Source organism: Somniosus microcephalus, chromosome 7 (genome assembly GCF_052327205.1).
Source record: "Somniosus microcephalus isolate GS21.2 chromosome 7, FLI_Smic_1.0, whole genome shotgun sequence".
Taxonomy (NCBI): Eukaryota; Metazoa; Chordata; class Chondrichthyes; order Squaliformes; family Somniosidae; genus Somniosus; species Somniosus microcephalus.
In genome coordinates, this window is record NC_140993.1 from 123,786,117 (window position 1) to 123,810,169 (window position 24,053).

Sequence of the window (24,053 nt, forward strand, 5' to 3'; positions counted from 1 at the left end):
GCTTCTGAGCTCCCAATATGTGCTCCTGGCAGACAAATTTGTCTGCCGGAACAGCGAATTCATAAAATGTACCTTATGGTATCACGAGTAAAGTCATATCAATATTGTGAATGGAAAGCTAACTTATGAACAAAGCCATAAAATAAAAAGATTATCTGCAATACAGAATTCATTCAACAACTAAACAGCATGAATTATTATATATGGCTTATATTTCAGTGTACTTATACTTAACTGCATCAAGCATTTTTCACAAGAAGCCAAACTATGTAATGGAGATTTAGAGGTGAAAATAACTATGACAAAATACCATTAATGCTTGGTCTATACTCATTGTTAAATCCCATTAACCTAAATCTTGCTGAAAAATGTATTAATATTTACAGTGCATCCCCAAGGAGTCCTCTATGTCCTGCATTTTATTTAGTGAAGAGTGACACAGCCAGGCTGATGAAATGTTACCCAAGAGAATGTCCTTTGACAATAATTGCAATATGATTCATATTTAGAGACTGGTTACAGAATAACTTTGGATATTCAATCCTGGAAATTACGCTGCTTTGAAATAAATGGGTTCACACCTCCATTGAAATAGTTGGCAGCGGAATTTGATACAAATGCGTTATTTCCAGGTTGGTCTCTTCTGACTACTTGCTGTGCTTTAGTTTGTTGGCTTAGATTACTTCATGCACCCACTCCACAGTTTGCCAAATGAATTGCAGCATATACAGGGCTTTGCACAGGAGCTCAGTAAGCACAGACATTTTTAACTGCAGCAGTTTTTTTTTAATGTTAAAAATACACAGACAATCCTTGCTATAATTAATATGTACCAATAGAGATTTTCCCTCCATGCAGTTTTCAGGTAGCCAACTTCCTCCACCTGCTGGACATGGAAACCGGGCGGAACAGGAGTTAAAATGGGAGCAGTACTCTTACTGCTTGATTCCTGTCCAACACTCCTATTAACACCACTGTTTTTTCGGACAGCTAGGCACCTTCCTGACTCAGCCGGGAGCCCCATAAAGTTATGCCAACCGGGGTCCCATCACTTAGATTTGAACTAATACTGACCAGGTCGTCCATTGCAAGATCTCTGCTCAGTAAAAATCTGGCAGACAAAAGTAAGACCCAGTAAGGCCACGAAAAGAAAATTTGTGTCACTGCCACCCCAAGTCCTCCTCCCCGCTCTGCCCTTCCTACCCACAAAAACCTCCCGAACCCCGCCCCCCTCAACTTGCCTGACTGTCAGCCTTGTGTCATTTCCCACCATTTACTGTAAGTAACATTTTACAACACATCTCAAAATAACAGTAAATGATGGGCTAAGTTTTCCTCAGTGGCGGCTTTATCTTCAGAAGGACATGGAGACTGCACTTATGCCCACTGTGGTGTGACCTCACTGTGACCCCCTTGGATTTTCCTCAGTGGGATCTAATTAAAGGTTATGGGATTATTTGCGTCTATTAGAAGCCTGTCTCAGAGGGTATTGGGGGAGTGGAGTCTGGTGGTGCTGCAGTGTTAAACTGGCTGCAGCAACTGAAAGGATCAAGCCAATCATTTTGTGTCTCTAACAATGCAGCTTAGTGCAATGTCTGAGGCTGCTGCTTCTCCAGGGCACCAAACCTCCAATTTTACAGATTCTTCAGATGAGGTGCTTGAAATCCAGATTTTTGGCCCCTGAAGGGTGGCCAACAAAGAGCATGTTCTAGGCCCAGTGGAAGGAGTTGGCTTTGACAGTAAGTGTGACCTTCAGAAATCCCTGTATGGCTGCTCAATGCCAGAAGAAGTCTACTGATCTCTCCCAGCCAGCAAAGATTACAATAGAATGGCCTAGAAATTGGATCATGCAGCCATAAAGCAGGCGCCTACAGGTCCAATTTGGTGCGAGGCATGCATATGCACATGCACTGGAAGTGCGCCGCCCACCATATTGGTTAGGGCTCCTCCATAGGCGTCCAGGGTGCATGCCTGAAACTGCTGTTAGGACCATTGCATATACAAATCATAGGCCTAGCACCTGTTCCAGGCACCTTTGTGAAATTGGTCTGAGAATGATCACAGTGTGATGAAATATGCCATTCATCAGGCACTCTGTATTCTCTGTGTTTGATTGTGCCTGCGACTGTGACAAGCAGGGGAGTTTAGTTTCAGTTTCAGTTTCATTTCCTTACCTGTATTGTATTGTGTGTAGGGCTCCGCCCATACCTGGCCCCTACCTAAGCAGGCCCCAGCGTGTCTCACAGGCAGTACAGCAGATCTCTGGATGAGAGACACTTCTCCACTGTGTATTACTTTCTGAGTTAATAAAAGCCTTGCTTTGCTCCGTTAACGTTGAGTCTCGGATTCATTGAGGCACATCAATTTTATTAACTCAATTTTCAACGCAATGGATCAACTCTTGAAACCCGAACGTTTGGATTTGGACCCGCATGCTTCGGACGCATCGGCACGATTCGGACACTGGTTTAAGTGTATGGAATTCTTCCTGGACAATTCCGCAGCCATCACAGACGCTACGGACGCTGAAAGTATGAAACTCGGAATCCTGCGGAATTGGGTAAGCCACCGGGTTTACCCCCTCATCCAAGACGCCGACACGTACCCGGCCGCCTGCGACATCCTAAAGGCGCATTACCAGCAGCCTACGAACGAGGTGTACGCTAGGCATCTGCTCGCTACTCGCACACAGCGACCTGGGGAATCGCTGGATGAGTTCCTAGTCACCCTGAAAACGCTTGGCAAAGACTGCAAGTGCCAAGATGTAAAAGCCGCAGTGTACACTGACGAGCTTGTTCGTGATGCCTTTATCACAGGCCTCAGCTCCACTTACATCCGGCAGAGACTACTGGAAAAAACGGGATTGGACCTGAAACAGGCTGTGGACACAGTGCGATCCCTGGATGTGGCCCAGAGAAACTCGGACGCCTACTCTTCAGCCCGCGCCGCCCACGCGTGCACCAAGGGCGCCGCCATCTTGGAAGGCATCTTTCCCGCCCGGCAGCCCGACACCGTCGGGGCCCCGCTCTCCCCCCAGAAGCCCTACGACAGCCGCGACGCGTCGGGGCCCCAACTGCTACTTCTGCGGGCAGCCGAAGCACACCAGAAACCTGTGCCCGGCGAAAGGCACCACCTGCTTTAAGTGCGGTAAGAAGGGGCACTTCGGGAAGGTGTGCAGAGGGAACCCCGCTGGAAAACCCGCCACCGCCGCGTGTGCGCCGTGGGAGCGACCATCTTGGATGCCATCTTGCCCGACCTCGTGGGGTCCGCCATCTTGTGAGTAGACAGCGTGGACGCCATCTTGTCTCGATCAGGGCCCTACAGTGGCATCGGTCACAGTGGACCAGACCAGACCGCACCCGCTATCCAAATCAATGGTGGACATCGAGGTAAACGGGTGCGGGGTTAAATGTTTAATTGACAGTGGAAGCACGGAGCGTTTTATCCACCCTGAACTAGCACAACAACTCTCTCTAACGGTGGTCCCTGCTCGGGGCACCATCTCTATGGCTGATAAAACCCAGACATCGACCATTATGGGTTATGGCGCGGTACAATTGTCCGTTAACGGAACTGTATACGATAATTTTAAATTACTAATCATGAAGAGTCTATGTGCGAGCGTGATCTTGAGCCTGGATTTCCAGTGCCACCACCAAAGCATCATGCTCAATTACGGTGGGTCCCAGCCGCCCCTCACAGTGTGCGGTCTGGCTACCCTGAAGGTAAAGCCGCCTTCGCTATTCGCGAACCTTACCCCCAACTGCCAGCCAATAGCGACCAAAAGCAGGAGGTACAGCTGGGAGGACAGGCGGTTTATCGCGACCGAGGTGGACAGGCTGCTGAGGGAGCGCGTTATTGAACGCAGCAACAGCCCGTGGCGCACCCAAGTGGTGGTGGTGAGGGGTAGCGAGAAGAAATGGATGGTGATCGACTATAGCCAAACGATCAACATGTACACCCAACTAGACGCCTACCCGCTACCCCGCATATCAGAAATGGTGAACCAAATTGCCCAATACCGGGTGTTCTCCACCATCAACCTCAAGTCAGCGTACCACCAGCTCCCTATCAGACCAGAGGACCACCCGTACACCGCCTTCGAGGCGAACGGACGCCTCTACCAATTCCTCAGAGTCCCCTTTGGGGTGACGAATGGGGTCTCGGTCTTCCAGAGGGAGATGGACCGCATGGTCGATGACCACCACTTGCAGGCAACCTTCCCCTACCTCGACAACGTCACCATCTGCGGTCACAACCAGCAGATCACGACTCGAACCTCGAGAGGTTCCTGAAAACCGCACAAAAACTCAACCTCACTTACAACGAGGACAAGTGCGTTTTCAACACCACGCGCCTCTGCATACTAGGCAGCGTGGTGGAGAACGGGGAAATCGGACCAGACCCCGACCGACTGCGCCCCCTACGGGAGCTGCCCCTGCCCAACACTCCCAAAGCCCTGAAAAGGTGCCTGGGGTTATTTTCTTATTATGCCCAATGGGTCCCCAACTACTCCGACAAAGCCTGCCCCCTCTTGAAAGCATCCTCTTTTCTGCTCTCTGCTGAGGCCCACGCCGCCTTCAAAAGCATTAAGCGGGATATTGAGCGGGCCACGCTACAGGCAGTGGACGAGAACACTCCCTTTCAAGTGGAAAGTGATGCGTCTGACTTCGCCTTGGCGGCCACCCTCAACCAGGCGGGGCGGCCCGTAGCTTTCTTCTCGAGGACCCTCCAAGGGCCCGAGATCAGACACTCCTCCGTGGAAAAGGAGGCCCAAGCCATCGTGGAGGCAGTGCGCCACTGGCGCCACTACCTAGCCGGCAAACGCTTCACCCTACTTACCGACCAGCGGTCGGTAGCGTTTATGTTTAATAATAAACAGAAGGGGAAGATTAAAAATGATAAGATTCTCAGGTGGCGGATCGAGCTCTCCACCTTCGAGTATGACATCATTTACCGGCCAGGGGCCCTTAACGAATCCCCCGATGCCCTCTCACGAGGGATGTGTGCCAGCGCCACCGGGGATCGGCTACAGACCCTCCACAACGACCTCTGCCACCCACTGGGTACTATTCCAGCACATTTGCAATGTAACAGGGCAAGAATTTTTTTAAACAAGTAGTATTTTTCTCCCCACTGACATTGTGGTTAGTTTGAACCACTCACCCATGTTACTGAAAGAAAGAACAAAAGACTTGCACTTATATAGCGTCTTTCACAACCACCAGACGTCCCAAAGTGCTTTACAGCCAATTAAGTACTTTTTGAAGTGTAGTCACTGTTGTAATGTAGGAAATGGCATTGACTGGCAAACACATTTGACTGCTGCTGAAGATGGATCAGTGAACATCAATTAAGTTTCCAATGTAATTTTCATTAGGGTGTATTAGATTTTAGTAACAGTTTGTTTTTGTATTTTTATTACATGCCCATGATTATCACTGTAACTTTGTCATGGTCGCAGAGCGTCATATACCTGGTGATGGTGATCCTTCAACAATTTTGATGATTTTCTTTTCCCAGGCCCCACAACATGACTTCTTTGCCAATTTCTTCCATAGTACAAATTTATCAGCCTGTCAATATATTAAAAATCTCGGCCAGTCTCTTGTGGCATTGCACACAGGGAGTTAGGACTAAGGGCAATTTTCAGAGCAAGAGGGTTTAAAGGGCAGGGAGATAAGTAAGACAAGCCAGGGGACAGGGGAGGAGGTGGAGAAGAGGGACAGGCAAAGGGGCATAATGGGATTGGAGGTACTTAATTTTACCTGTGGGTGGAAGATGAAGACCACGATTTTGGTTAGTGCAGGAGGGAGTTGGTGAAAGCTTGCTCATGGGGTGGGGTTGTTCGGTGGCCTGCAGCTCGCCTGGCAAATGTAAATGAAGCCAGAGCCTCAAAATCATGGTAGACATTTCGCTACCAGAATGGGCGACAGACCAAACGCCAAAATAGATCTCCAGTTCTGCACAGCTTAATAGTAGGTTTCTATAGGCAGAGCTACACAATAAATCATTTAAGCATGTGATTTTCTTTCTAAAAGACATGGCTGATCTCTATGACCTTGAGATTATTCTATGTGAATATTAGTATTTAAAGTAGGTTAATGCTTTTGTTAAATGGTCGATAAAGGAATTTCATACTAACCCATTAAGCATTTGTATATTAATATTCACAGATCATAATTAGATGGTCAATGAGATTATTTTCTTTGCTGACAAAACGTAAAATATTCTCTCTCAGTGGGGAGATATTGTCAAATAGGAAAAATAAATTCCACCCTTCAAGGGCAGGGGGAAGGAATGCTTTTGATTAAAAGTAATTGCTCTGGACTATTTTGCTCTTTTATACATACAACACTTCCAATCACAGCTGATACTTTCTATTTTTGCTTCAGGCTCTCTCATCTGCCAAGGACACCTGGAAGCTATTTCTTCATTGACAAGTACTTTGAATATATTCTAGCAGAAATTTAATTATGTCTCATAATTTCTATCTGTATGTCCCATAATTATTCTAATCCCATACTACATATCTGAAGTGCGTAGCAGAGAGGGCATGGAGAAATATGGTTGGTGTGTGTGTGTGTATGTGAAAGTGGGGCTGCTATCTGGTTACCGTTGCATTTAAGAGCATAAACAGAATGTGGGATAAAAATGACAAAATTAAAGCTTCTGACCTGACGCTGGAGATGCACCCCTGCCACTTTTCAGACAGACCTCAATTTAGGGGGACACCTAACCACTAGAAACAGGCTGCGGTCTAATTAAAATATTCAAATAGAGGTCAACTGATGTTGTCAGGATCCCCAATGCCACTTTCATGTCTTTCAGCACTGCAACTGCTCCATCCTTAACCTGATCACAAACCATGGGCCGTACAGGGCAGGAGTCGGCCATTTACTGCGCAATTTAAAGGGATCCTTAGTTGCAGTCGGGGAAAGCAGGAAGCAGGTCTGGTACTCATATTTTCTGCATTGCTTTGGGAGTTTGAGCCTTAAAGGTTTCCTTAAGTTCATCTACTTGCTGATGGGAGTACTCATTAAATGTTCAGGATGCTGAAATATGCTGCTCTGTTGAACCCCATGTTTTGAGCCCTCCTTGTACCAGCCATGGCTCTGTTGGTAGCACTCTCGCCTCTGAGTCACGAGGTTCAAGTCCCACTCTAGGGACTTGAGAACAAAATCTAGGCTGACACTCCAGTGTAGAACTGAGGGAGTGCTGCACTGCTGGAGGTGCTGTCTTTCAGATGAGACGTAAAAGCAAGGCCCCACCTACCCTCTCAGGAGGACGTAAAAAATCCCATGGCACTATTTCGAAGAAGAGCAGGAGAGTTCCCCTCAGTGTCCTGGCCAATATTTATTCCTCAACGAACACCAAAAAACCAGATTATCTGGTCACATATGTAGTGTCCGAGTATCAATAATACACGGACTGCAGGAGAACAATAATAACAGGTATTTACTGAACAGAGTGTACTCTTTTATTTCGACCCAAAAAAAAGCCAATTGGACTGTAAATAAACAAAAGTTCAACTAAAACTTAACAAATCAAATTAAAATTTGGTTTTCCGGGTTGATAATGCACTCCAGTCCCCGCGGCGCCCACCGGTCGCGGAAATACTCAAGCGCGCCGGCGGACACTGCGTGCTCCATCTCCAGCTGAACAGAGGGTACTCTTTTATTTGGACCCCAAAAAAAACCCAATTCAACTGTAAATAAACAAAAGTTCAACTAAAGCTTAACAAATCAAATTAAAATTTGGTTTTCTGTGTTGATGATGCACTCCAGTCCCCGCGGCGCCCATCGGTCGCGGAAATACTCAAGCGCACCGGCGGACACCGCGTGCTCCATCTCCAGGGCCACCCGGGCGCGAACATGGCCGCGGAAGAGATGCAGGCAATCCGGCTGGACGACCCCCTCGACCGCCCGCTGCCTGGACCAATTGATGGCTCTTTTAGCCAGGCCCAGGAGCAGGCCCACAAGGAGGTCCTCCAACCTGTCCGCTCCCCTCCGCACCGGGTGACCGTAGATCAAGAGCGTGGGACTGAAGTGCAACCAAAAATCGAGGAGCAGCCCCTTCAAGTAGTGAAAGAGGGGCTGCAACCTCTCACAATCCATATAAACGTGAAACACGGACTCCTCCAGGCCGCAAAAAATGCAGGCGGCCTGGGAGTCCGTGAACCTACTTAAAACCTTATTGCACGGGACCGCTCCGTGCAACACCCTCCAGGCCAAGTCCCCGATGGAACAAGGGAGGACTCCCGCATAGAGAGCCCTCCATTGGGGACCTCCGCTACCGCCGGTCGGCAAAACGCCACGCCAAGGCGTGTCCGGACGGTAGACGAAGATGGCAAAGTGGAGAGTGTGCAGGAGCAGCCCGTACAGGAAACCCCTCCGCGCGGAATGAAAAGGCACGGAGGGTATTTCCTCGAGACGGCTCAAGTTGTGAGGCGCCGGTTCCCAAGGGGAGTTTCGGGGCCGGGCACCGATGAGGAATTCCGTCCGAACGGGGGTAAGCTCGGACGGGATCGCCCCACGTGCTTGAGCCGCCTCGATACACCTAGTGGAGTCGGGGCCCAGTGCCGCTTTTACCGATTCGATGGTTTCGACCGCGAGCCGGACGTTGGCCCAGGACAGGCGCCGCGCCAGCTCCTCCGGCGCCATCCAGCCCGCTCCTCCGCCATCGAGCAGGTCCCCGACTCTGGTCACCTTGCCAGCCACAGCCCTACCCTCCGCCAGCCGCCCGAACCCGTGTTCGTGGAGGTGCGGATTCCTGAGCAGCGGCTCCCGAAGGAGAGCCGCCGCTCCTGATGGGGGAGAGCTCCGCCTGGAAGCGACGTAGTTCCAAACCCATAGTAGTTCCTGGTAGAAGACAGGCAGCTCCCGCAGGCCGGCACGCCTGCTGCCCACTTTCGCAAACAGGAGCTGCGTGTCGTAATTGAGGCCATGCAGCTGGCGGAAGAAAAACGTCGCCAGCGCACACCATCTCGGAGGATTCTCGACGTACAGGTATCTCTGCAGCGTCTGAAGACGGAAAGTCGCAGCCTGGGTGCGAAGGCACACCAGCGCCTGACCGCCCTCCCTAAGCGGGAGACACAGAACCGCGGCAGAGACCCAGTGCTTCCTTTTGTCCCAGAAGAAGTCGATGAGCTTCTTCTGAATCTTGGCGACAAACGCAGGGGGAGGGATCAAAGTGACCAACCGGTACCACAACATGGCGGCCACCAGCTGGTTTATGACCAGCGCTCGACCCCTGTAGGACAACACTCGGAGCAGTCCTGTCCAGCGTCCTAGGCGAGCGGTGACTTTGGCCTCCAGCTCTTGCCAGTTCGCCGGCCAAGCGTCCTCGGCAGGGCTAAGGTAGACTCCCAAATAGAGGAGGTGCGTGGTGCTCCAGGCGAAAGGCCTGAACTCCTCCGGCAGGGAGTCCACCCGCCACTGACCCACCAGGAGTCCGGAACATTTCTCCCAGTTGATCTTGGCGGAGGATGCGTCCGAGTAAATCTGCTGGCATTCCCGCATCCTCCGCAAGTCAGCGGGATCCGTGACCATGAGGAGCACGTCATCGGCGTAAGCCGAGAGGACCACCTCCACGCCCGGCCCTTGCAGAGCCAGTCCCGTCAACCTCTTCTGCAAGAGGCGCAGGAAAGGCTCCACGCAAATGGCATATAACTGACCGGACATGGGGCATCCCTGACGCACCCCCCTCCCGAAGCGAAGGGGCGCCGTCAAGGACCCGTTAACTTTAATCAGACACTCCGCGACGGCGTACAGAAGTCGGATCCGGGCGACGAAATGCGTCCCGAACCCGAATGCGCGCAGAGTCCCGAAGAGATACTCGTGATCCACCCTGTCGAACGCCTTCTCCTGATCCAGGGAAAGGAAGCGAACGACAGACCAGCCCTCTGGGAGTGGTGGACCAGGTCCCGGACCAGATGGATGTTGTCGTGGATGGTCCGGCCCGGGACCGTGTAGGACTGGTCGGGGTGGATCATGTGGGCCAGCACGGTGCCAAGGCGAGCAGACATGGCCCTGGCAAAGATTTTATAGTCCGTGCTGAGGAGGGAGACCGGGCGCCAGTTCTTAAGGAGGCGGAGATCGCCCTTCTTAGGCAGCAGGATAATGACCGCCCTGCGCCAAGAGAGGGGCATCTCCCCGGTCGCCAAACTTTCCCCCAGGACCCGCGCGTAGTCGCCCCCCAAGACGTCCCAGAACGCCCTGTGGAACTCCACGGTCAGCCCGTCCAGCCCCGGGGACTTTCCCCTAGAGAGCTGGCGGAGGGCGCCGGTCAGCTCCGCCAGACTTAGCGGAGCGTCCAATTTTTCGGCGCCCTCCGGGCCAACCTTCGTCAGGTCCTCCCACAAAACTCTGCGCGCATCCTCGCTGGACGGATCCGGAGAGAACAGAGTCCCGTAATAGGCGCGGGTCTCCGCGCTGATTCCCTCCGGATCCGAGACCAGAGATCCGTCGTCGGCCAGCAGCCCCAAGAGCTGCTTACGGACCCCCCGTCTTTTTTCCAGCGAGTAGAAGAAGGGGGAGCCGCGGTCCAGGTCCCGCAGGAGCTGGATCCGCGACCTCACGTACGCACCTCGGGACCCGACGAGCTGCAGGTCCTTCAGCGCGCCCTTCTTCTCTTCGTACACCTTCCGCAGGGCCGGGTCCTCGGCGACCTGACCGAGACGGGACTCCAGGTCGAGCACCTCCTTCTCCAACCGCCCGACCCGGGCCTCCCGCCTCTTGGTCGACCCCTTCGCGTACTCCTGACAGAAGAGACGGATGTGAGCCTTGCCCACATCCCACCATAGCCTCAAGGAGGGGAAGCCCCCCTGCTTCCTTCTCCAGTCGGCCCAGAATCGACGAAACGAATCCCGGAACCGTGCGTCCTCCAGCAGCAGGTTGTTAAAATGCCAGTACACAGACCCCCCCCGCGCGTGCAGCGGAGCGAGCTCCGCCCACACCAGGTGGTGGTCCGTGCACGGCACCGGCCGCATGGAAGCTGCCGGAACGCAGGAGACGTACGCCCGGGAAATGTAGAGGCGGTCGATTCTGGACCTTCCTCCCCCAGACCTCACGCTAGTGAAGGCGCTGGAGTCGGGGTGGAGATTTCGCCAGACGTCCACCAAGTCGAAGGACCCAACCAGGTCCCTCAACTTCTCCATCGCCGCCGGGCTTCGCGGGGGACCCGAACGGTCCCTCGCCTCGAGGGTGCAGTTAAAATCCCCCCCGAGGATGACGCACTCGCCCACGTCGATGGAGCCCAAGAGAGCGGACACTTCTTCGAAGAAGCACAGTTGCTGCGCACTGGTCTGAGGGGCGTACACGTTCACTAGATGGAGCGGCACGCCCCCCAGGCGAACAGTGACCTGGAGCAAGCGGCCCGGCACGTGCTCCTTGACCCCCAAGATCTCCGGCTGAAAATGCGGGGCCAGCAAGATAGCCACCCCGCTGGAATTGTTGGAGAGGTGACTCATGCTGACCCCTCCTTGCCACTCCAGGAGCCACGTGGCTTCGTCTCCCGGAACGGTGTGGGTTTCTTGCAGGAAGCACACCGCATACTTCCCGTCCCGAAGGACCGAGAAGTTATTGAATCTGCGGCGCGCCTCCCTGCTGCCGTTGATGTTGAGGCTGGCTATGGTTATCTTCATGTCAGAAGCATAGTGCAACCTCTACCTACACCTAACGGGGGGAGGAAGCGCAGCCGCTGGTCAGCCGCCACTTCCTCAGTAGCCCAGTGAGAAACGTTGTGAGCCGACGCAGCTCGAGCGGGTTCACATCCTCATCCGCGCCCATGATCTTAACGGCGGCGCGGACGGAATCGATGAGCAGCGCCAGCTCCGACCACCTGTCGAGGGCCAGCCGGACCTTATTGCGCTGACCCAGGCACGTGACCATAAAATCCCGGAGTTCCCTTACGGAAATGAGGGGAGACTCGGCAAGGGGCACGAGGTCATCCATCGCCACGTCGGCGCTGGAGTCCGAATCGTCCTCCGTGCCCATCACCGAGTCCCCATCCTCCTCCAGGGGGTCGTCACCAGCGGCCGACCCGTCCGCCGCGCAGTGCGAAGCGAACGACTCGGCCGCGCCAGCCAGCCCCGCCTCCGCCCGGATCCCACCCCCAGAATCGGCGGCAGAGGATTTCTCCCTGGGCTCCTCTAGGGGTGCCGGGCCAGAAGACGGCGGCGGTTCAGAGCTCCCCTCCGCCTCAGACGCCGGAACGACCGGAGAAACCGGGGAGAGAACAATTTCCAGCTCCTCCAGTACGTCCGGCACCAGAGACGCAGCCAGGGGGCCATCCTCCTCCCCGCCACCAACCTCCGACCCAGCGGACGGAGGGTTTTGAATTAAAAGCTCTACCAGGACGAGCATCCCCTGGGAAACGTCCGGGTCGCATTGGGCGAGCTCATTATCCTCGAGCTCGCCCGACCCAGCCCCCAGGCTGCCCGACCCGGCGAGGGGTAACGGCACCGATAAAAGGTCAATTTCAATTACTGCCGCGGGTTGTTCCGCAACCCCCCCCACGGGTAGGGTCTCATCCCCATCCCCGGGAGGCACGTGCTGGACAGACACATCTGCCTCAGCCTCCCGAGGGACAGGCGACCCCTGCCGATCGCTGGTGATGACGACAGCGCTGGGGGGGGCGCGCAGTACCCGCGGCGGGCGACGACTCCCCCTGCTCGGAGGGACCTTCCCCCTCCCGGTCCTCCTCCTCATCCAGGGGGTCGCGCCTTCTTTTTAGCACGGAGGGAGCGAGGGAGACCTCCATGTCTGCAAAGGCCTCCTCCTCGACTCCCTCCGGCGGAGCAGGTTTGTCGGGTTCCTCGGGCCCGAGCCCGGCCGCAGGTATTGGCATTACCGCTGCGGCGGTTGCGGCCACAAGCTCGGGCACGAGGCCCCTCCCGCTCACATCTGCCCTGATCAACTCCGCGAGGAGCGCAGGTGTAAGGGGCTCAAGGGGCAAGGGCCCGCCATCCACGGGGGGACCCGCCCTAAGGTGCTTCTTTTTTCCCCGTGCCTTCTTTCCGGCCGGACACGCTCCCTCCCCCCCGCCGGAGGCCTTGGTGGCATCGGCCCCCGACGTCAACCGCGCATCAGACGTACTTGACGCGCGGGCAGATCCGGGGGGAAGGGCGGCGGCGGCGGCGCCAGCCTCGGCCGCACGAGATGATCCGGCGGCCTTGGAGGCAGGGCAGTTCCTCCTGATGTGCCCCACCTCCCTGCAGGCATGGCACCTCACACCGTCCGACGTCCAAAAGGCGCGGTAGGCGGTCCCCTCGTGGAGGACGACGAACGCCCCGTCAGTGTCCTCCTCCCGCGCCAGCTGGATAAACAGCTGGCGCCGGAAGGAGAAGACGTGGCGAAGGCTGGCCTCCCGGAAGCCGAGCGGGATGGGTGTGATCCCCGACCTCACCTCCCCAAGTTGTCACAAATGGGGAAGGAGGAGCTCACCAGGAACATAGGGCGGGACGTTGGAAATAATGATCCTCTGTGCGGTGGCCTCGAGAGGATCCACCGGCAGGAAGGTCCCGCCCACGGTGAGCCCCTTGGCGACAGCCAGGGACACCGCCCGCTCCGACCCCAGGAAGAACACAGCCTTCCCATACATTTTCGAGGCCGCGACGATGGCTGAGGGGCCGACAACCCCAGCCATGGCCTTGACGCAGGCCTCGATGGTCATAGTGGGGTGAGTGTAGCTCTTCACCCCAAGCTTTTTTGTTATTAATCGAAAAGGTGACGGGGCAGCAGGAACAGCGGGAGCAGCTGTGGCTGTGGCTACCACTCTCGCATAGGTCCCGGCTGGCCCCGCCACCGGCGAAGACACAGTCGCCATTCTGGGGTGCTTTTTTTAAGGGCTACACTCACCCCAAGTCACAGGCCTGAAGGTGTTAATGGCCTCGGTGTATATATATATTTTTTTGTCCTCTGTTGAGCAGAGGGAGCTGATTAAAATGAGGACACACCTCTCTCCTTATTGATTTAAATTGGGAGAGGGGCCCTCTCCCCTCTGCTCAATTGGCAATTAATAAAATAGATGAAACTAAGGTGCCTTAGAAAGACAGGCAGAGAGAGACAAAGAGAGAGAGAGAGGTGGGGGGGTGGGAAGGAGGGAGGCCGCAAAGGGCAGTGTTGCCACTCAGGATGGTGGGTGGGTGTTGGCAGGGTTGCACTCTCCGATGGAAAAAGTCTTTGGTGGTGGTGGTCTTCTGGCAGGGGGAGAAGACGTCTTCACCTGGAAAAGCTGGAGAAGCCCAGGCTCAGTCCTGCAACAGGTCTTAACGATGTAATTAAATTAAATTAAGGACTTCACCTTGGGCAGCTCCAAGCTCTCCCAGGGCAGGCAATAGAAGGGATGCTAATTAGTGGTGTGTGTGGCCTAGCTTTTAACAAGAGCCACACACACACACACTACACCCCTTGATGATCCGGCCTTGCTTCTTCTTTTCTCCCCCCACCTAAAATACAAAGTCTTGGGAGAGTGCCCCAAATAACACCCACCTGTAGATGTTCCGGATGAAGTTTTCTTCCCTCCTTTCAAGCAGTTGGTTTCTCTCCCCTCTCTCCCTCTCCTGAAGTGGAGGCCAATTTGGGGAGGCAGTGATAGAAAAGGCCTCTCCCCTGGTTGATGTTGATGTAGGCCTCCTTTCTCCTTCTCCTCCTCTGTCCTCTCTCTCCAGGCACCTCAGTTGATGTAATGATGGTGGAGTTGGTGGTGGTGGTCCAACGTTCTCCTCCTCTTCCTGGTCAGGGGACCACCACTTTAATCCACTCTCCAAAGTCTGGCTGCTCCCTCTGCTCGTGCTTGCAGCTGAACAGAGGGTAACTTAAGACTGAAGTACAGAAGCCTGCTATGGCTTTATATACAGGGGTGGTCACTGCTGGTACTGCAGTATAGAATCTGTTCTTCTCTTAAACAACATTGCTGTTTGTGGGAGCTTGCTGTGCGAAATTGTCTGCTGTGTTTTCTATATTACAAAAGTGACTACACTTTAAAAGTGGCTGTAAAGCACTTTGGGACATCCTGAGAAAAGCACTGTATAAATGCAAGTCTTTCTTTTTCCCTCTTTAAGGTGCTGCTGCAGGCCCATGGTGAGCATCCATCTTACTGCATTTCCTGTGTTTACAAATGATGAGTTGTCTATAAACAGTGCCATTAGTTCTGGCAGCTCACCTAATCAATGCAGATGAGACCCAAGAATGAAAATTGATCGGGCTTCCTGCCAACTTCATTGGGTAGACAGAGCAGTCGCCTTACCCACCGCCTGCCTGATACGCACTCCACAGCGAAATCTGCCCCGGTCTCTGTGTTTATCGTCAATCCAGATAGGCCCGGAATTTGTGGTCAGAACCAAAGCAAAAGCGTTCTCTGTGGCGAGAAGTTTGCATTTTTCAACGGGTAAGTGATTTCAGTGCAGTATAGTGAGGATTTCCTAATGCAATCTGCTGTGATGTCAATAAGCTGTTGAAGCAGCCAATCACATTGCAGAATTCTCACAGACAGGGAAGCAGGAAATGAGAATCTGCTTTTCTCCCGACTTTTTAAAAATGTTACAGAGAGCAAAACAAAGATTTGGGCTCTCACATGGGGATAAAGTTGAACCTGAAATATCATGAAAAAGCTTTAACAAAAACATTTTTTTTTCAAGTTACTTAAAAATTGTAATTTTTATCTTAGTGGAGAAATTTGACACGCCACAAAATTAAAATTAGTTTTTCAGGACATAATGTTTGTTTAGCAGTCAATACACTGTTAAAACCCCAGTTACGCCTAATTCAACAAGGCCTAACATTTAATTTGGTATTTAACAGTGATATTACCATGGATAAGCCCAAGTTTTCATCAGTTCCACTGATTTCACTGATTATACTGATTGCCAGCTATGGGGGGGGGGGGGGGGTGGCGGGGGGACATGGGGAGGTGGGGCCACAGCTTAGCCAGTGTTGGAGCAGTGAATGAATGATCACAACTTCAGTATTTCCACGTTTAGATGCGCGTGCACTACATCCTGAAGTTGTGGTCAGTTTCAAAGGGGTTATAACAGGGAACGCTGTTAGTTCCGGCCCATAGTTAAAGTGAGAAAGCTTTATTGTTACTTCATCTAATGTGGTAACATTTGTGAAAGGTCACAAAGGGGAGCATAAGTGACTAATGGCGAGCACGATTTTTACACTTTAAAATTTGAAGTGAAAGAAGAACATCTTAGTTGACATTAAGCAACTACCGATGGCTCAGTGAAATTATCAGTGCATAGCTAAGCCGAACAAACCAGAAAAGTTCCAGTCTCAATCACTGGTCTGTGCTGAGTTGGCTGTTCTCAGTTGGGGTGGCAGTACGAATGCTATTGGCTTCTGCAATCTCACATTAGACAGGAGAAAATTAACCTGGGTTCCCATTCCTAATTTGGTGAGTCGACGTGTGCATGTGTGTGAACATTGGGTGAGGGCAACCTTGAGTTTGGCGGTGATGCTGAGGCCAAATAGTCCATCAACACTTTTGTCTTTTAATCTCTCCTGCCTTCCATCCTATCACAGACATTCCCTGTTGTCCTTTCCTCCCCTCCTCCCTTTCCCTGTCCCTAAACTTGCTTAAAATTTTGTTACATCTCTAACTTTTTCCAGTTCTGACGAAAAGTCATTGAACTGAAACGTTAACTCTGTTTCTCCCCCTACAGAAGCTGTCTGGTCTGCTGAGTACTTCCAGCATTTTCTGTTTTTAGTCCATCAACACTCACTGTCAACGTTCACATAAATAATGACCACTTGATAAAGAACTGGGAGATAGTCACCAGTACCCATTGAAAAGTACCCCAGTGAGTCAGCACATCAGGACATTATAGGTGAGGGGGATAAGTGGCATGGGTAGAGGGAAAACAGACACTAAATAATGGAATATCTATATTCTTTGAACACTACAAAATACTCAGCAGTCATGGTGAAAATTAGTTAAAGCAGCAATGTTAGCAGGAGGTGGAAAATGTATATTAAAGTTGTAGTTATTTATTTTATTGTTCTGTTCTTTTATATTGTTTCCCTTCCTTCCTATAGGGAAACTTTAGCCTCTACTCTCTGGTTTAGATTGGAGTAGAGTAGGTGGAGCATCTTACCTGAGATGTAATGCTGAATCTATACAAAACCTTCGCAACATCGCAGTTGGAGCACTGTGTGCAGTTTTGGGCTTACACCAGAGGAAGGTATTAGAGAGGGTATATTGCAGATTCACTAGGATGCTGCCTGGTATGAGGAACTGCAAATACGAAGTAAGATTTGAAAAATTTGGGCTGTTTCTGCTGTAACAGAGTGATTGCTGGGATAGAGGTGTTTAAAATTATAAAGGGATGACAGGGTACATAGAAACAGATTGTTTCCAGTTACTGAAGGGTCTAAATTGAGGGGATATAGATATATGATTAAATGTAAAAGAATTACGTCAGAGAGTAGAAACAACCTATTTACATAGAGGGATCTGAGGTTGTGGAATTCACTACTGGAGTTAGTGATTGAAACAGAGACTATGCCAACATATAAGAATTCGTTAGAACAGCAGTAAACGGTTTTCAACAGAGTCCAGGAAAAATATATTCTGCTAAAGAACAAGAACAAGCTAAACACTAATGAGACACCATGGATAAATAAAGACATAAGGGAAAAACTGAGGGTACGGAAAGAGGTATACGCTAAGTACATGGACAGCAGGGGAGAGCATGACAAGGGAGAATATGAAGAGATTAGGGGGGAAAAATTCAGTGGAGCCCCTTTTAGAATGCTAATTTTAGCACCCCGAAAAGGTTAACGCCCCGCGCCATAAATTCAGTAGTAGCACCCCAAGCAGGAGGTGGGCGCTACTGGAAGCGCTCCCCCTCCTTCTTGGGGCACTACCAGTGAATTTCACAGTACTACGTGCAACAGCACCACATGCGTCGGCACGTAGCGCCTCGTCATTGCAGGCCTCCCTCCCCTGATTAAAGGGGAGGGGCCTAGCGCTGCACGCATCGAGGCCCTGCTGAACCATCGGGGAGCGGGGTACCGGGAAAACAGCCCAGCACTCAAGAGGAGTGCCGGGCTGAGTGATCGCGGCCGGCACCCCGAAGAAAAAAGGGGAAGGGGGCAGGTGCTGGCAGTCGGCCCAAAAAAGAATGGCCGCCTGACACCTGCCCTTTAAGTTGAGCCGCCGCGGCTGCAAAAATGCCACCCTGACCCTATCGGACATATCGTCCGATGATAGGTCAGGGGGTGCAACCCAAGGTTGTGGCCAGGGCGAGAGTGGGGCGCTGCGCACGCTGATGGCATCAACGCCGGCGGCGCAGCACCGCAGGGCACTACTGGCTACCGCCGTCGCTAACCTCCTGCTGAATTTTGCTTGCGGCATTAGTGGTGCCGCGCCCAGGTGCTAGGGGCTCTGTGCCCCTTAGCGTCCCCCGGGGGCGCTAACGGGAGGCGCAACACAACCCAATTTTTCCCCCTAAGAGGGAAGTCAAAAACAATTAGAAAGGCAAAGAGGAACTATGAAATTAAATTATCAAGGATCATAAAACAAAATAGTAAAATATTTTACAAGCACATAAATAAAAAAAGGAAAGTTCAGATGGGATCACAGGCAGTGATTAAATAATTACTTTGCTTCAGTATTTACCAGGGAGACAGAACAGGTGGACATGACATTGGATGATGAGATTAGAAATGAGATAACAGCATTTAAAATAAAAAGAGGAGAAATATTAAATGAACTAATCAAACTCAAAGATTATAAAACCCCTGGTCTGGATGGATTATATCCACGCATTTTAAAAGAATCTAGGGAAGAGATAGCAGGGGCATTACTACACATATTTAATAATTCATTCGAAAAAGGTGTAGTGGCAGAGGACTGGCGGATAGCTAACATAATGCTTATATTTAAGAAAGGAGATAGAACATGTCCAGGGAACTATAGACCAGTCAGCTTAATATCGGCGGAAGGGAAACAATGGAATCCCTACTAAAGGAGAAAATAGAAGAACAGCTAGAAACCAAAAATATAATAATGATGAATAGTCAACATGGATTTCAAAAGGGAAAGTCTTACTTGACCAAACTAATTGAATTTTTTGAAAAGGTAACAGAGAGAATAGACAAGGGTAAGGTAGTAGATGTTATTTACCTAGATTTTTAAAAGGCTTACAATAAGGTACCACATAATAGACTAATGAATAAGGTCAGAGAATGCAGAGTCAGGGGACAAGTAGCAGCATGGATAGTTAGCTGGCTTCAAGACAGAAAGCAGAGAGTGAGGGTAAAGGGTAGCTATTCAGTGTGGCAGAAGGTGGGAAGTGCTAGGACCAATGTTGTTCACAATTTATATTTACAATTGAGAGTTTTGAATGAAAAACAACATTTCTAAATTTGCAGATGACACCAAATTCTGGGGGGGGGGATAATCAATATTGAGGAGGACTGCAGCAAATTACAAGAAGACATTAATAAACTTGCAGAATGGGCATATAATTGGCAAATTAATTTCAACTCAGATAAATGTGAGACATTACATTTTGGTAGGAAAAATAGGGAGGTCACATATTACTTGGAAAAAACGAATCTAAATTGGGTAGAAGAGCAAAGGGATCTTCGAGTATCAATACACAAATCACTAAAAGTAGCGATGCAGGTTAGTAAGGCCATAAAAAAGCAAACCAAGCACTAAGGTTTATTTCTAGAGGGATAGAATTGAAGAGTAGCGAAGTTATGCTAAACTTGTATTAAACCTTGGAGTACTGTGTGCAAATCTGGTCACCATATTATAAAAAAGATATAGAGGCACTGGAGAGGGTGCAAAAAAGATTTACAAGGATGATACCAGAAATGCGAGGGTATACATAGAAGGAAAGGATGAAAAGAGAAGGCTGAGGGGTGACCTAATAGAGGTCTTTAAAATTGCAAAAGGTTTTTGATAGAGTAGACACAGTGGGGGCGATTTTCTGACGTCCGAGGAGACGGGTTTGGAGGCGAGAAAGGTGGGAAAATCGGAAAAATTAGTATGGGTTCAGAACCCACCTCCACGGGATTTTGCCGGTGTCAGATTTGCAGGGCGGGAAACGGTCCCGCCTCCAGCTGGCCAGAGAGCTTGTTAAGACGATTAAATGCTTGTTAAGGGCCTCTCCAAGCCTATTTTGAGAGGCCCTCGTGATTTTTCGACCATTTCGGAGTGTTCTACGACACTCCTAAACCACGCCAGCTAAACCTGGCGGGTTGACAAGTCGGTGGTCTCCTCACAGCTGCAGGTCCAACATTAAATCATTTATTTCATCAGGGATTAGTTGCAGGTGGCAGAACTTTGCTTTAAAAGGTCTTTAAGCACTTTTAGAAGGCCTTCCGAAGTCGGAGGTGCTGCAGCTTGAACCTATCAACTGTGGGACCTCCTTGGAAGACCCTCTCCCCGCTTGCAATGAGCGCTTCCCCAACAGAGGCATCTGCAAGCAGCATGGGAACCATTCGTTTTCTTTAATCATGGACCTCAGATTCAGATGAAGAGCATCCACGGCAGCAGCAGAACCAGGCAGCTCAGCAGCAACAGCAGCAGGAGCCCCAACCTCCTGCTCAGCCACCTGATGCTGCACAGGGCAGAAGGCGCCAACGCATCGAGGCACCTCACCGCAGGAGTTACCCCCGACAGAGGGTTTACAGACAGAGGATGAGCTACCTCAACATGAGTAAGCAGCAGTGCCAAAGGAGGTTGAGGCTTTCGCGAGAGGTTGTCCGAGACATCTGCGGACTGCTGCAGCAAGACCTGGTGCCCAGAGGAACAGGTGGACACCCCTTACCAGTTGTTGTCAAAGTCACCACTGCACTCAACTTCTTTGCCTCAGGCTCCTTCCAGGGATCATCAGCAGACATCAGCGGCATCTCCCAGTCGGCCGCCCATAGTTGCATCACGCAGGTTACCGATGCCCTTTTTGCTAAGGCCCACAATTACAGCCAGTTCACGAGGGATCAAGCAAGTATAACCGCCTGTTCGGTTGGCTTCACAAATATGGCAGGCATGCCAATGGTGCAGGGTGTCATAGGCTGCACACATGTGGCCCTTAGGGCACCCCATCACAACCCAGCTATCTTTGTCAACCGAAAGGCCACTCCCTCAACGTACAGCTGGTGTGTAACCACAAGAAGGAGTTTTTGCATGTTTGCGCTAAGTTCTGTGGTAGTTGCCATGACTCTTTCATCCTGCGGCATTCTAGTGTTCCTCCGCTTTTCAATCTGCCAAACCAACTTAACGGATGGCTCCTTGGTGATAAAGGCTACCCTCTGAAGAAGTGGCTAATGATGCCGATCAGGAGGCCAGCTAACGAGGCTGAAGAGCGCTACAACACCAGCCACACTTTGACCAGGTCCATCATCGAGCAAACCATTGAGTTGTTGAAGATGCGCTTCCGTTGCCTTGACCGATCAGGTGGAGCCCTACAGGGTCTCCAGAATGGTCGTGGTCTGCTGTGCACTGCACAACATCGCACAACGTTGTGGCTTGCAGCTTCCTGATGAGCAAGTGGCTCTGTTCCTGCCCTCCTCAGATGAGGATGAGGAGGAGGATGAGGAGGCTGAGGAGGAGGAGGATCTGGAGCAGGAGGAGGAGGAGGAGCAGGAGGACGTCAGAGTGCCGGTGTATCGACCAGTAGCAGTGGCAACACGCGGGCACATGGCTGCCCGGGATGCAAGGGATGAACTTATCCTGGCCAGATTTGCATAGGTTGCCCAAGTTGGTGAATGTCCTTGGCTCCATCCTAAGACATCATTGAGAATGGACATGACTCTCTGGCTTCCTTTCACTCTGGCCACCAATCTGACAATGCTAGTGTGGCAGAGCACAAAATGTGGAGCTGCCTAAGGCGAAAGAACAGATGCCATAACGCCCACATTTTGGCATCAAATCATTTTAATGCTTTCCAACAGGAATGGCATTTCATCAATACACAGAAACATTCATCCAATCTGCACACAGATCTGGAGGTTATATCCCTTGCCAGCTGTACCCACACAGCCTTGGTTTCTTTGGGAGGCCTCTTCCTCCCAGATAAGTGGAAGAGCACCTCCCTGCTAGCTCTCATCCTCTCAAACAACATTTGCAGTGCCTCATCTGAGAGCCTCGGGGGGGCCCTTGCCTTGGAATTGGACATAGTGGTTTCTCAGAATATGTTGCAGGTGGTGCAGCATAGGCAGAAATCCTGTGGAATGATCCAAGGCAGCAAGAAGCCATAATATCAGGCTGGAAAAGTGACATCAACAGAGGCAAGTTTCAGTCCCAAAACACTAATTGCCCAAGGGCATCCCACACCTCTGAAATCAAGTGGCCAATCAGGGGAAAAAAATCGCAATTTCTTGAAAACTATCAGTGGAGGCAGGTTTCAAACCCACCCAATCCGAAACCTGCCTCCATCTCACCTCCAGTGGGAAAATCGCCCCCAGTGTTTCCACTTGTGGGGAAGAGCAAAACTAAAGGCCATCAATATAAGATAGTCATCAAGAAATCAATTAGGGAATTCAGAAAAAACTTCTTTACCCCAGAGTGTGGTGAGAATGTGGAACTCGCTACCACAGGGAGTGGCTGACGGGAAAGGTATAGATGCATTTAAGGGGAGGCTAGATAAGCATATGAGGGAGAAGGGACTAGAGGGTTATGCTGATAGATTTAGATGAGGAAAGATGGGAGGAGGCTTAAGTGGAGCATAAGCGGCGGCATGGACTGAATAGCCTGTTTCTGTGCTATATATCCTATTTAACCCTATGTAATAGATGATTGAAAGAAAGGGAGATAAAGATATGGGAATAGCACTACTGCTTGTGTGAAGAATAACACCAATATGATCTGTTTCACTGTTCTAGTTTCCATTCTGCTCCACTAAATAGAGTGCTAGAATACATATTACCGATACAGGGAGCCAACAAAATTGAAATATGATTTATTTCCCGACTACCGACAATGCTTTACCTTAATGTGCAGCAAAATTAATCTCCCAACTGTTTTAAAAATGAACAAAAATATATTTTGAATAGTTTCAAAGCTGTAATCCTTGATGCAGCGTGTAGACATGTATCTTTGAAACTGTTCAGAAAAATGAGCTGCACATTAGATTGCCATAAACCAGCCAAAGTTTATCTTTCTCCTCTGCCCTAATTTTATTCCTGAAATCACTGGCGTTTGGTTCCACTGTTGCTGGCAACCCATCAGTAACTCAACAAAGTGTCCATTCTTCATGTGTGTGCACGGTGAGTGTCAACTCACTATGGATGATATATTCCAGAGATGTATTTGTAAGAATTCACAATAATTTACAGTTCTGAAGATTCATTTTTTTGACTAAAGTATCCCTGGGCAATGTGCTTTTAAATTTCCAGGGATAAAAATGGCAGTCGCACCACATGGCCGAATGACAAAAGAGGCTTGGAATGCAGCTTTCTGTGTCTGGAAGTAAGGTTCAATGAAGACAAAGGACATCTAAACTGCAGAAGAGACTTTTGTGTCTTGAATGGGAAGCGTTAACATTTGAATGGATTTTAAATCACCCCAGTACTGGACAATAGAGCAGTTGTATCTCCCTTTTGTTTCAGCACAGGGAGCTCCGAAAATCACATTAACTCAATCCAACCACTTTGAGTTAGCCTATCACAGCTTTCTCTTGTGTATTGGACCCTTTTGGGTGGGGAATTTTGCACACAGCCCTTGCAAGGCAGAACGGGAGGGGCTCACCAGATATAAAGATAAGGGCTGAGAAGCCAGCTCTCTCTTGACTTCCTGGGACCATAGGTGAGCCTCTCTCTCTCTCTCTCTCTCTCTTCGCTGGACCACATGTGAGCAGAGTTTCTGACTCCTCAACAAGGCAACCTAGCAGGAGTTAAGGGGGGGTGGTGATTTAAGGGAATTCCTAAGATTGTTTAAATAACATTGTAGCCATTGTATCCCTCGTTTTTGCCGTCTGCAACCCCCATTATATAGTTTTACAATTTTACTGTGCTCGTGTGGGATAGTTTGATATTGTGATTATAGTTTCTTTTAGTTAATAAAGCTTGATTTTTGTTCTCTCATCCAAACCACTT

The 24,053-nt window shown here is 50.6% G+C and overlaps 1 protein-coding gene across 1 annotated transcript in view; it reads right to left on the reverse strand.

The window, feature by feature from the left end:
• LOC147114870 (peroxidasin homolog) overlaps positions 1-24,053 on the reverse strand; it is a 1,146,739-nt gene that overhangs the window by 800,976 nt on the left and 321,710 nt on the right. The window lies entirely within an intron of this gene.